The sequence below is a fragment of the Odocoileus virginianus genome, chromosome 8, assembly GCF_023699985.2.
Source record: "Odocoileus virginianus isolate 20LAN1187 ecotype Illinois chromosome 8, Ovbor_1.2, whole genome shotgun sequence".
Taxonomy (NCBI): domain Eukaryota; kingdom Metazoa; phylum Chordata; class Mammalia; order Artiodactyla; family Cervidae; genus Odocoileus; species Odocoileus virginianus.
In genome coordinates, this window is record NC_069681.1 from 40,965,764 (window position 1) to 40,976,183 (window position 10,420).

The window sequence follows — 10,420 nt, forward strand, 5'->3', positions numbered from 1 at the left end:
AAAAAAAAGAGTTTGGCCGAGAGACGAACCCTGACAGTACTGTTTATATTGTGCGTCATAGGAAAAAGAAGTTAGAACATGAGGAACCTCAAACCAAAGGAAGCAAGCACATAGAAGCAAGAGAAAGGTTAATAGGAGAAACACATAGAACCCTGTCACAGTGGTCAAGATTTCAGGCGACTGAGACCAGAACAGGAAGATAGTAAATGGAAAGAAAGTGAAGATACATTTTGCAGAAAGGATTAGCACCGTTTGCTCCTTGGTTCAATACATACCAAAAAAAGTTACTAAAACGTTATTTCAAAACTGTGAGTCTCACTAGGAAAATGTAGTATTTACTAGGACTTAAGACTCCTGTTTACACAACACATTCACATCCCAGCTGTTTATTTCACAACAGCCCCTCTGGGCATAAGATGAACGGAGCCTCAGAGACTGAGATATGGAGACAAGAAGATTAAATCTCTAAGGAGCAGCCACGGTTCACAGGTGGGCAGAGTTGCCCCGTCAGGTATCCACTCCATGATCCTTGGCTCTTCTTTCTTGCTACCCTAATCCCCACTGTGTTCAGGGCATTATGCCAGCACCAAGGGATGAATCACAAATGGTCATCCCTTGGAGGATGGAAAGAACCCAGAAGCAAGTCATGAAAATTTCCCTTTTCATTAAATAGTGTAGGGGTGGGCTTAACACCCCTTGTTGCCCAATGAGATCTAAGGAAAAGATTTCTGAGAAAAGCATTTTTCCTGATTAAAGGAAAGACATATGGGAACAGAGAAGTCTTTTTGCCTCTGCCTCCTCAGGTGGGACAGTGGGAAACAACTCACCTGCCCATGCAGGAAATGCAAGAGAAGTGGGTTCGATTCCCAAGTCAGGAAGATCCCCTAGAGAAGGAAATGGCAACTCACTCCAGTATTCTTGCTTGGAAAATCCCACGAACAGAGGAACCTGGTGGGCTACAGTCCATAGAGTTGCAAAGAGTTGGACATTGAGCAAGCACACAGGCAGCTGTCTTCTTAGAACTACTTGGCCATCTTGTGAGTAGGAGACAAGACATGGCCAAGGGATAGAGAATGACAGACCAGAGGGTGGAAAGAAACTAGATCCTGGGCTCCTGTCCTGAGTCACACAATCAGCCTCCAACTGCCAACCTCTTAACTTCTTGTTAAATAATTCATAAATATCCTGTAGTTTATGCCACTGTCATTTGGCTACTCTGTAATTGACAAATGAAAGTAAATCAATGACTATAGTAACCTAAAGGAAAAGCAAGGGAAATGAAGAAAACAGATAGGGGTTGGTTGCAAATATAAGAAGTGAACAAAAATGAGGTAGCATCATGGAATTCAAGTTAGAAGATTTCCAGAGATGAAGCAAATCCCAGGGAACATCAAAGCCAAGGAAGTTGGAGAAAATAGTACACGGACAATGACAGGCTGCCTGGAAACTTCAACAGAAACATTCTAGTAAAGTAATGAAGTGGATGCCATACTACGTGGACTTGTATATGAAGTAGGTGGAGGGAATATTGAAACATCAGGTATAACTGATTAGTGCTGTGTGACAACTCTATGTGGAAATGGAAAGGGATGGGCTTTCCCAAAGAAGCTCCTAAGACTACAGGCAAGAATACAACATGAGACATAGAAAGAGATTGAAATTTAATGTAATAGCATTAGGTAGGTTGATTTTAATTTTTTTAATATTTATTTACTTAATTATTTATTTGGCTGGACTGGGTCTTAGTTGCAGCATGTGGGATCTAGTTCCCTGACCAGGGATTGAACCCAGGCCCTCTGCATTGGGAGCACAGAGTCTTAGCCACTGGACCACCAGGGAAGTCCCTGGTAGGTTGATTTTATATTCCTCTTACTTTTCTACATTCTGTAAGTTTTATACAATAAATGTAAGTACTTATGATGAGAAAGATATTGTTTTAAAATGAATATCTCAAATTTCTAATAAATGCAGATGATGATATTTGTGCCATGTTTTACAAAGTAAAGGGGGCTCACCATTATCTCATGTATGTAAAACAAATGAGCATTAATATTTCTTACAAAAAACATAGCAACATTGAGGTATGAAGTTTTTCATTGTGAATAATTTTTTTTTAAGCCATGAATAAGGGGAAAAAAGGCAATTACACAAGTTACTATTCTTTTGCTCAGTTGCACCAATTCATGAATGTGAAGCTGAATGAATTTTTAAGTTTTTTTTTTTTCTTTTCTTTGTGGATTTAGATCAAGTAGCACAAATAAGTTCAAATGAAATCTTATGAAAACAAGAGAACGGACTTCAAGTGTCTATTCCACATCTCAGCTTGGTGCAAATCAAAATTGCTTAGTTAACCTGCCTCTTGAAAAACAAGGGCCTGTAATGAAAAAGCCATCAGAAATGTTAACAATAGTAGTTCTGCCAGATGCCTTCATAACGGGAAGGTTGCTGAATTACAGAGAAAGGTAAACTTGGGTAAATAATGACCAAAACTGGTAGAAATAGTGTTTAATTTTTCTTATCAAGTTTTATACCAAACCAAATCCTAGTAGTCTATTTAACATTTACTGAGCCTTACGAGTTTACCTACTACTAATATAAACCCATTAAAATTATATCTTTAGGGCAACTGAGAACCAGCTTGGTTGCTAATGATCTCAAGGGACCACGCAGAGGGACCACAGATTTTTCATATTTTACAATATTCGTCTAAGGCTCCGAAGCCAGAGCTACTTAGCTTCTGAGGAGAGAATATTATGATATGCTTCATCAAATTTTTTCCTAATAGTTATGTCAGGGTTTAGCCAAGGGAATTGGAAGAGCTCTAATTATTTAATTATATTTAGTTTTCATATATGTATGCTAGAAATATAATGCAAGTATTTCCTGTATTCTTAAGCACTACTCATATTTACTTGGAATGTTAATAACAGTCACAAGAAGGTATAAACAGAAAATATGTTAAGGCATAACAATGATTGACATGCTATTTAAAATTTTTCGTATTTATTAGTGATCCAGAAATCTCCTTTCCATTGATTGTGAGTTTCTCAGCTGGATATACATCTTAGGTTATTTCATGCCTCTATGTGCTTAGTTGCTCAGTCATGTCCGACTCTGCAACCCTATGGATTGTAGCCCACCAGGCTCCTCTGTCCATGGGGATTCTCCAGGCAAGAATACTGGAGTGGGTTGCCATACCCTTCTCTAGCAGATCTTCCCAACCCAGGGATCGAACCCAGGTCTCCCGCATTATAGGCAGATTCTTTACCATCTGAGCCACCAGGGAAGCCCATTTCATGCCTAGAAATACATTTTAGGCTATTCATTTAAATATTAAGTAATAAAATATTTAGTTAAAATACTTGGTTTTACAATCACTCTCTGCCTTGGAACAATCTTGGCAAATAGAGTACTGGCTAAGCATCATTTTAGACCATCATTAGAAAAGCTTATTATACATAAGGAATAGCATTTCATTTTGACTTTATGGCTCACAGTATTAATAGAATCCTTCAATAATATCATTATTTAAAGCTCACATGTTTCTGAAGTGTTTCCAAATCAGATACATAAATGTAAAAGAGTGGCACAGATGAAAATCCTATTACAGATTAATAAACTTGCATTTTTGTAGTTCATAAAAGATCATTTAACCTTGTCTTACTTTATAAATTCAGATGTTAATGTTATGAGAGATGATTCTGTAACTAAGCAGTAATTCAACATACCTAGATTATTGGAACCATGCATCTTGGCAGTCACTACCCTAGTTCTTCTGCTTTTGTGAAAGATGAATGGAGCTTTGCTTTGTTTTCAAATCATCTGGCATCATAAACAATGATATTTAATAAGGCAAATGAATGACGGCACAGACTTGACGGAGGATAGCTCACCATGTGTTGCTAACTTTCATCAGTGGAATACCTTTATTGCTATTGTTCAGTCACCAAGTCATGTCTGACTCTTTGCAACCCCTTGAAATGCAGCACTCCAGGCTTCCTGGTCCTTCACTACGACCAGGAATTTGCTCAAACTCGTGTCCACTTAGTCGGTGATGCCATCCAACCATTTCATCCTCAGTCACTGTCTTCTTTTACCTTTAATCTTTCCCAGCATCAGGGTCTTTTCCAGTGGAATACCTGAATCTGCTATTAAAATGATTTCTCAAATTTTAAAAGCTCTAAGTTAACTATAATTAATGGTTTCAGCATTAAATAAGCAATATGTCAGGGTGGGTTTTGGGGGAAAAAACTGATGATGAACCCAGAAAGTAAGGTTGTTTTTAACTATTTTACTGCATAGAGATCTCTGTTCTTTTAACTTCAGCTTAGAAGGACTGTGCTCTGAAGGACTAGGAAGATAATTTACTGACTGGGCTTTTTTTAAACCTAATATTTCTACATAAGAAGTGAAAGCAAACAGAAAGTTACTTAGATAAATAAATTAGAAAAAACCTTCAGTTGATGAGAATCAGAAGAGACTCAAAGAAATTTTAAAAGACTTTAATGTGATTAAACCTTCTTATGGTTGATCATACTTTGATATCAAGTTACTTTTAATAATGGAAAGCAATCTGAATATTCTAAAATTCAATAATCAGCATATTCATAGCATTTAATTTGGGGAGTTTTCTAATAACTTCTAATTATAATGATTAAATTCATTCAAGATTAGTATAAGTTAGCATAGAGACTAGAAAGGAAAAAGGGAAGTGAAAATTTTGAATGGGTTCTTCTGCATCTACTAGTACATTCAAGTCAATAAAACTTCTTGGTTAAATATCACACCTTAAAGCAGTATTAGTTTTTCTGTGGAAAGCAATGGAAGGGGTTTACAGCAATGTTTTTGAGACCAAGCAGAACAGTTAGCTTTTCTCTCTTTAATGTCTACAGTCACAGAGATCTCATCTATAAGAGATCTCACCTATAAGCTATACAAAGACTATTGGTCACAAGAGAAAGAGGATAGGAGTCAACAGCAAAGCTGTATATGTTTCACTCTACAAAGAATCACTCAAAAAATGGGCCAAAGAACTAAACAGACATTTCTCCAAAGAAGACATACAGATGGCTAACAAACACATGAAAAGATGCTCAACATCACTCATTATCAGAGAAATGAAAATCAAAACCACAATGAGGTACCATTACATGCCAGTCAGGATGGCTGCTATCCAAAAGTCTATAAGCAATAAATGCTGGAGAGGGTGTGGAGAAAAGGGAACCCTCTTACACTGTTGGTGGGAATGCAAACTAGTACAGCCACTATGGAGAACAGTGTGGAGATTTCTTAAAAAACTGGAAATAGAACTGCCATATGACCCAGCAATCCCACTTCTGGGCATACACACCGAGGAAACCAGATCTGAAAGAGACACGTGTACCCAATGTTCATCGCAGCACTGTTTATAATAGCCAGCACATGGAAGCAACCTAGATGCCCATCAGCAGACGAATGGATAAGGAAGCTGTGGTACATATACACAATGGAATATTACTCAGCCATTAAAAAGAATTCATTTGAATCAGTTCTAATGAGATGGATGAAACTGGAGCCATCCAGTTTCTTCGCTCTTACTTACAGAGCGAAGTAAGCCAGAAAGATAAAGACCATTACAGTATACTAACACATATATATGGAATTTAGAAAGATGGTAATGATAACCCTATATGCAAAACAGAAAAAGAGACACAGATGTACAGAACAGACTTTTGGACTCTGTGGGAGAAGGTGAGGGTGGGATGTTTTGAGAGAACAGCATCGAAACATGTATATTATCTAGGGTGAAACAGATCACCAGCCCAGGTTGGATGCATGAGACAAGTGCTCATGCCTGGTGCACTGGGAAGACCCAGAGGGAGTGGGTGGAGAGGGAGGTGGGAGGGGGGATCAGGATGGGGAATACATGTAAATCCATGGCTAATTCATTTCAATGTATGACAAAACCCACTACAATATTGTAAAGTCATTAGCCTCCAACTAATAAAAAAAAAAAAAGAATCACTCAGCTTTGTAGAACCAATAAATAGTATCAATCCAGTAGCATACCAATAACTTCACTGACACATTTTACATGATACCTTGGCAAAGATTATAATCATGTTATTTAGTGACTTCATTTGAAGAAGCCATGCTAATTCCCTAAAAAAATAAATATCTGATTCTTTTATAACAAATATCATCTCTTCTGCAAGTTACAAGGATAATGGTTTCAATAATAATTCTTATTTATAGACCTTTTCAAACTCTACCAATTCACCTTCATGGTTGGAATGAATATACATGGACATCAGAAGTACAAAGAAAATTTACTCCCTCAACTTAGTCATTACTCTGAATAATAAGCAGAAGAATTTAGCAATAAAATATGCTCCCTATCAAGTCAGGAAAAACAGCTTCTTGGTGTGTCCAGAAAAATCCTCTAACATATTCTCTGTCAATGTTATTATTTTCATTAAGAATTTTATGATTAAGTGTTCTTTTTAGTGTAGATTTTTTTTAAATGTTCACAAATGTACTTTTCTTACCCACATAGGACAGTTTTCTAAGCAGTTTATGGCTACGTGACACCAAAACTGTGGCACATTTTAAAAGATCAGTAGACATTAGGAAAAGAGTGATAAATCATTAGGCTTACAGCCTGCATAGCAAATACAAACTAGCAATAATTTTTAGATCTATGCTTAAGAAAATAGCACTGATCATGATCTATGTCGTTTATTGGTAAGTCAAAGTCTAAACAAACTTAATTCCACTGAATTTATATAAAACATTTATGGCCAACAGCTTCCATTTTTTATCAGCCACAAACAAGCAGAATATATTTAATTTCATATAAAGTATCACCATTTTTTACAAAAGAATATGGTCTTATTTGTCTTCATAGCCTGAATTCACTTCCAAGCAATCATTTCTAACACTCGCCTCTATATTAACTTCACACATTTTATTACATTTCAGAGGGAAATAATTAAATATTTGGGATGGAGCAAACCAAGTGTATTTTTTAAGTTACTTGGAGAAAAAGTCTGAGGTTGAAAGTTGGAAGTCCATTTCCAGGGAGGTGTCTGAAGGAAGCAGAAAAGCACATAGCAATATGCCTTCAGTTTTCTCCTGATGTTCATCTGCAATTATAGCTAATCAATGTTGAGGACATGACTAAGCAATCCAGCGCCGTATGCTTTTAATTGGTAAACTATCTTCCAAAAATAACATCTTCAGGCTTCGCAACACCCTAGTCATAGAGCCATTAAAGAATGAATGTCTTTACTGTACAGGAGGAACTCTATGAGTAATGAATAGGGCTCTATTTTTCCTGGGTAACAAACATGTACGGACTGGTGTGTTCTGGGTAATGAACAGCATTGTGAGTGTGCATAACACAGGAGGACATTCCATCTCCTCTGACTTCTACCTTAATTTCAGTAGATAACTGATTTTAAAACCCCCTAGTGGATCAAACAACCATATTCTAAACTTATAACATGCTGCCTGGCTTCTAAGTTGCTTTTATAAGTTCTAAATGATGATTTATTACAAAAATTGAAGAGATGACAGATCATGTGACAGTCTCAACGGGGCAAGACTGGATTTCACAAATTTGAGAGGAAAAGAAAAGAACATTTGAACATGGTATTTAAGAAACTCGAATTTTATTTTACAATCATGAAAACATAGGTAAACCATGATTCTCCTTAGCACACATGAAAAGTTGTGCTGTGCAAAAGTGTAATCAAATCTGGGTATTTGTGAAAGAGATATTTCAAAAAATAACTAATGAAAAGTAAGATCTAAGATTGGAAAATGATAATGACCTTGCAATGTGTTTAAAACTATTTGGCTTTTCCTTTAGCAAGATCATGAAAGAGCTTAATGTATTTTGTAAATTACTTCCATAATGATTTCACTTACAAAGAATATAATTTGGTAGTCTATTTTCATAATGAATGAGAGCTTAATGAATCACACATACTTCCCCATTCAACAGAAATACGGGCATCACAGCATTGAGTTGAAATATTCCTTATAAGAAGTCTTCGGACATTCTAAAGTTCTCGTATTCTTTCCTGCTTTTTGGGTTGAGCATGTTTCTGTTCAAGTTGACTTAAAGGATTACTTAACCATCATGCAAAATTATTGTTCATTTTAACTGGTTACAGTGCAAATGGAAATTTTTATATTTGTGTAATGGTTATGAATTTTCACAGGCCACAAACGCAGGTGTAAGGAATGGAACTTTCTTTATTTTCCTTTAATGGAACTTAATTTCTATTTTAAGTCTTCTATTCAGCAGCAGAAAATTTAATTTTGCCAATTTAAGGTATAACTTTAGTTGAATAAGAACTTTCTCAGACACAGTTCCCTCCCTAGGGAGGATTCATGTTTTTCCACGTGGAGATGGTAAGACATTCAGGCATTGGTGAAAACAGATCATCTATTTGTTGGTCATTGGATGATCAAAAAAGCAAGAGAGTTTCAGAAAAACATCTATTTCTGCTTTATTGACTATGCCAAAGCCTTTGACTGTGTGGATCACAATAAACTGGAAAATTCAGAAGGGGATGGGAATACCAGATCACCTGACCTGCCTCTTGAGAAACCTATATGCAGGTCAGGAAGCAACAGCTAGAACTGGACATGGAACAACAGACTGGTTCCAAATAGGAAGAGGAGTACGTCAAGGCTGTATATTGTCACCCTGCTTATTTAACTTATATGCAGAATACATCATGAGATATGCTGGGCTGGATGAAACACAAACTGGAATCCAGATTGCTGGGAGAAATGTCAATAACCTCAGATATGCAGATGACACCACCCTTAAGGCAGAAAGTGAAGTAGAACTAAAGAGCCTCTTGATAAAAGTGAAAGAGGAGAGTGAAAAAGTTGGCTTAAAGCTCAACACTCAGAAAACTAAGTTCATGGCATCCGGTCCCATCACTTCATGGGAAATAGATGAGGAAACAGTGGCTGACTTTGTTTTTTTGGGCTCCAAAATCACTGCAGATGGTGACTGCAGCCATGAAATTAAAAGACGCTTACTCCTTGGAAGGAAAGTTATGACCAACCTAGAGAGCATATTAAAAAGCAGAGACATTACTTTGCCAACAAAGGTCCGTCTAGTCAAGGCTATGGTTTTTCCAGTAGTCATGTGTGGATGTGAGAGTTGGACTATAAAGAAAGCTGAACGCCAAAGAATTGATGCTTTTGAACTGTGGTGTTGGAGAAGACTCTTGAGAGTCCCTTGGACTGAAAGGAGATCCAACCAGTCCATCCTAAAGGAGATTGGTCCTAGGTGTTAAATTGGAAGAACTGATGTTGAAGCTGAAACTCCAATACTTTGGCCACCTGATGCAAAGAACTGACTCATTTGAAAAGACCCTGATTCTGGGAAAGATTAAGGGCAGGAGGAGAAGGGGACGACAGAGGATGAGATGGTTGGATGGCATCACCAACTCAATGGACATGGGTTTGGGTAGAATCCGGCAGTTGGTGATAGACAGGGAGGCCTGGCGCGCTGTGGTTCATGGGGTCACAAAGAGTCAGACACAACTGAGCCACTGAACTGAACTGAACTGAACTGTTATATTCTAGGAAGGCATCCTCGGAGTTATAAATAGGTCTTTCCCCAGTCCCCGACTGCGTGGTCCACACTTCATGATCGGCCATGCTCTCCTAGGATCCTGCACATCCACTGGTGTGTGCGCACTACCAGTAGTGACAGCTTTCTTTGTCTTAACTAATCTCTCCCCCTTTGTTGATGGCACTAGGAATGTGCGATTACCCTCCCACATCTCCATACCATTCTTTCACCTTACCCCTGTATTCTTTGTATATAGGTTTCATGGCTCCCATTCCATTGTAGGATAAAGAATATCAGACAGATTACAGATGATAGTGTCTCCAGATAGGAGAGTCAAAATACACATCTCCACTGCCAGTGGGGTCCTACCAGTCAGTCCACAGAGAGGACATAAGGCAACTCAACAATCCATTAGCTTCCTCCAGCTCTTTCTCTTCCCCATTACCCAGTATTTTCACCCTGAATGGGATGAGAAAAGAGGCTCCTCTTTCATGTGGTTTGCTTTCTTTCCAATTTATTACTTATGGACTGCACAACAGAGCTTGCTCCCTTCAGAACTTAGAATTCAGAACTCAAAAGCACCCCTTTCTCTTTCAGAACAAGTTTACCTATTGCAAACTAAAGCCATCTCTGTCGAGACTGAAATCTCTGCATTAAGTTTGAGAGATTTCTTAGAAATTTAAAAAATTTGAAGGAAATGATAGCTTATACTTATAAACTTTTAAGCAACTTTGAAAATACTTTCCATAAGCTCTTCGTCTGCCCATTGATGCAAACACAAGTCCCAAGGAATGCATTTGAGTCAGTTCTAATTAGGTGGATGAACATACAGCCTAT

At 37.5% G+C, this 10,420-nt stretch overlaps 1 non-coding gene across 1 annotated transcript; it reads right to left on the minus strand.

Annotated features, from left to right (window-relative positions):
• Window positions 1–1,766: 1,766 nt before the first annotated feature.
• Window positions 1,767–1,839, minus strand: TRNAG-CCC (transfer RNA glycine (anticodon CCC)). Its single transcript has one exon. It is a non-coding gene; the product is annotated as a tRNA-Gly (tRNA).
• Between the last annotated feature and the right edge of the window lie 8,581 nt (window positions 1,840–10,420).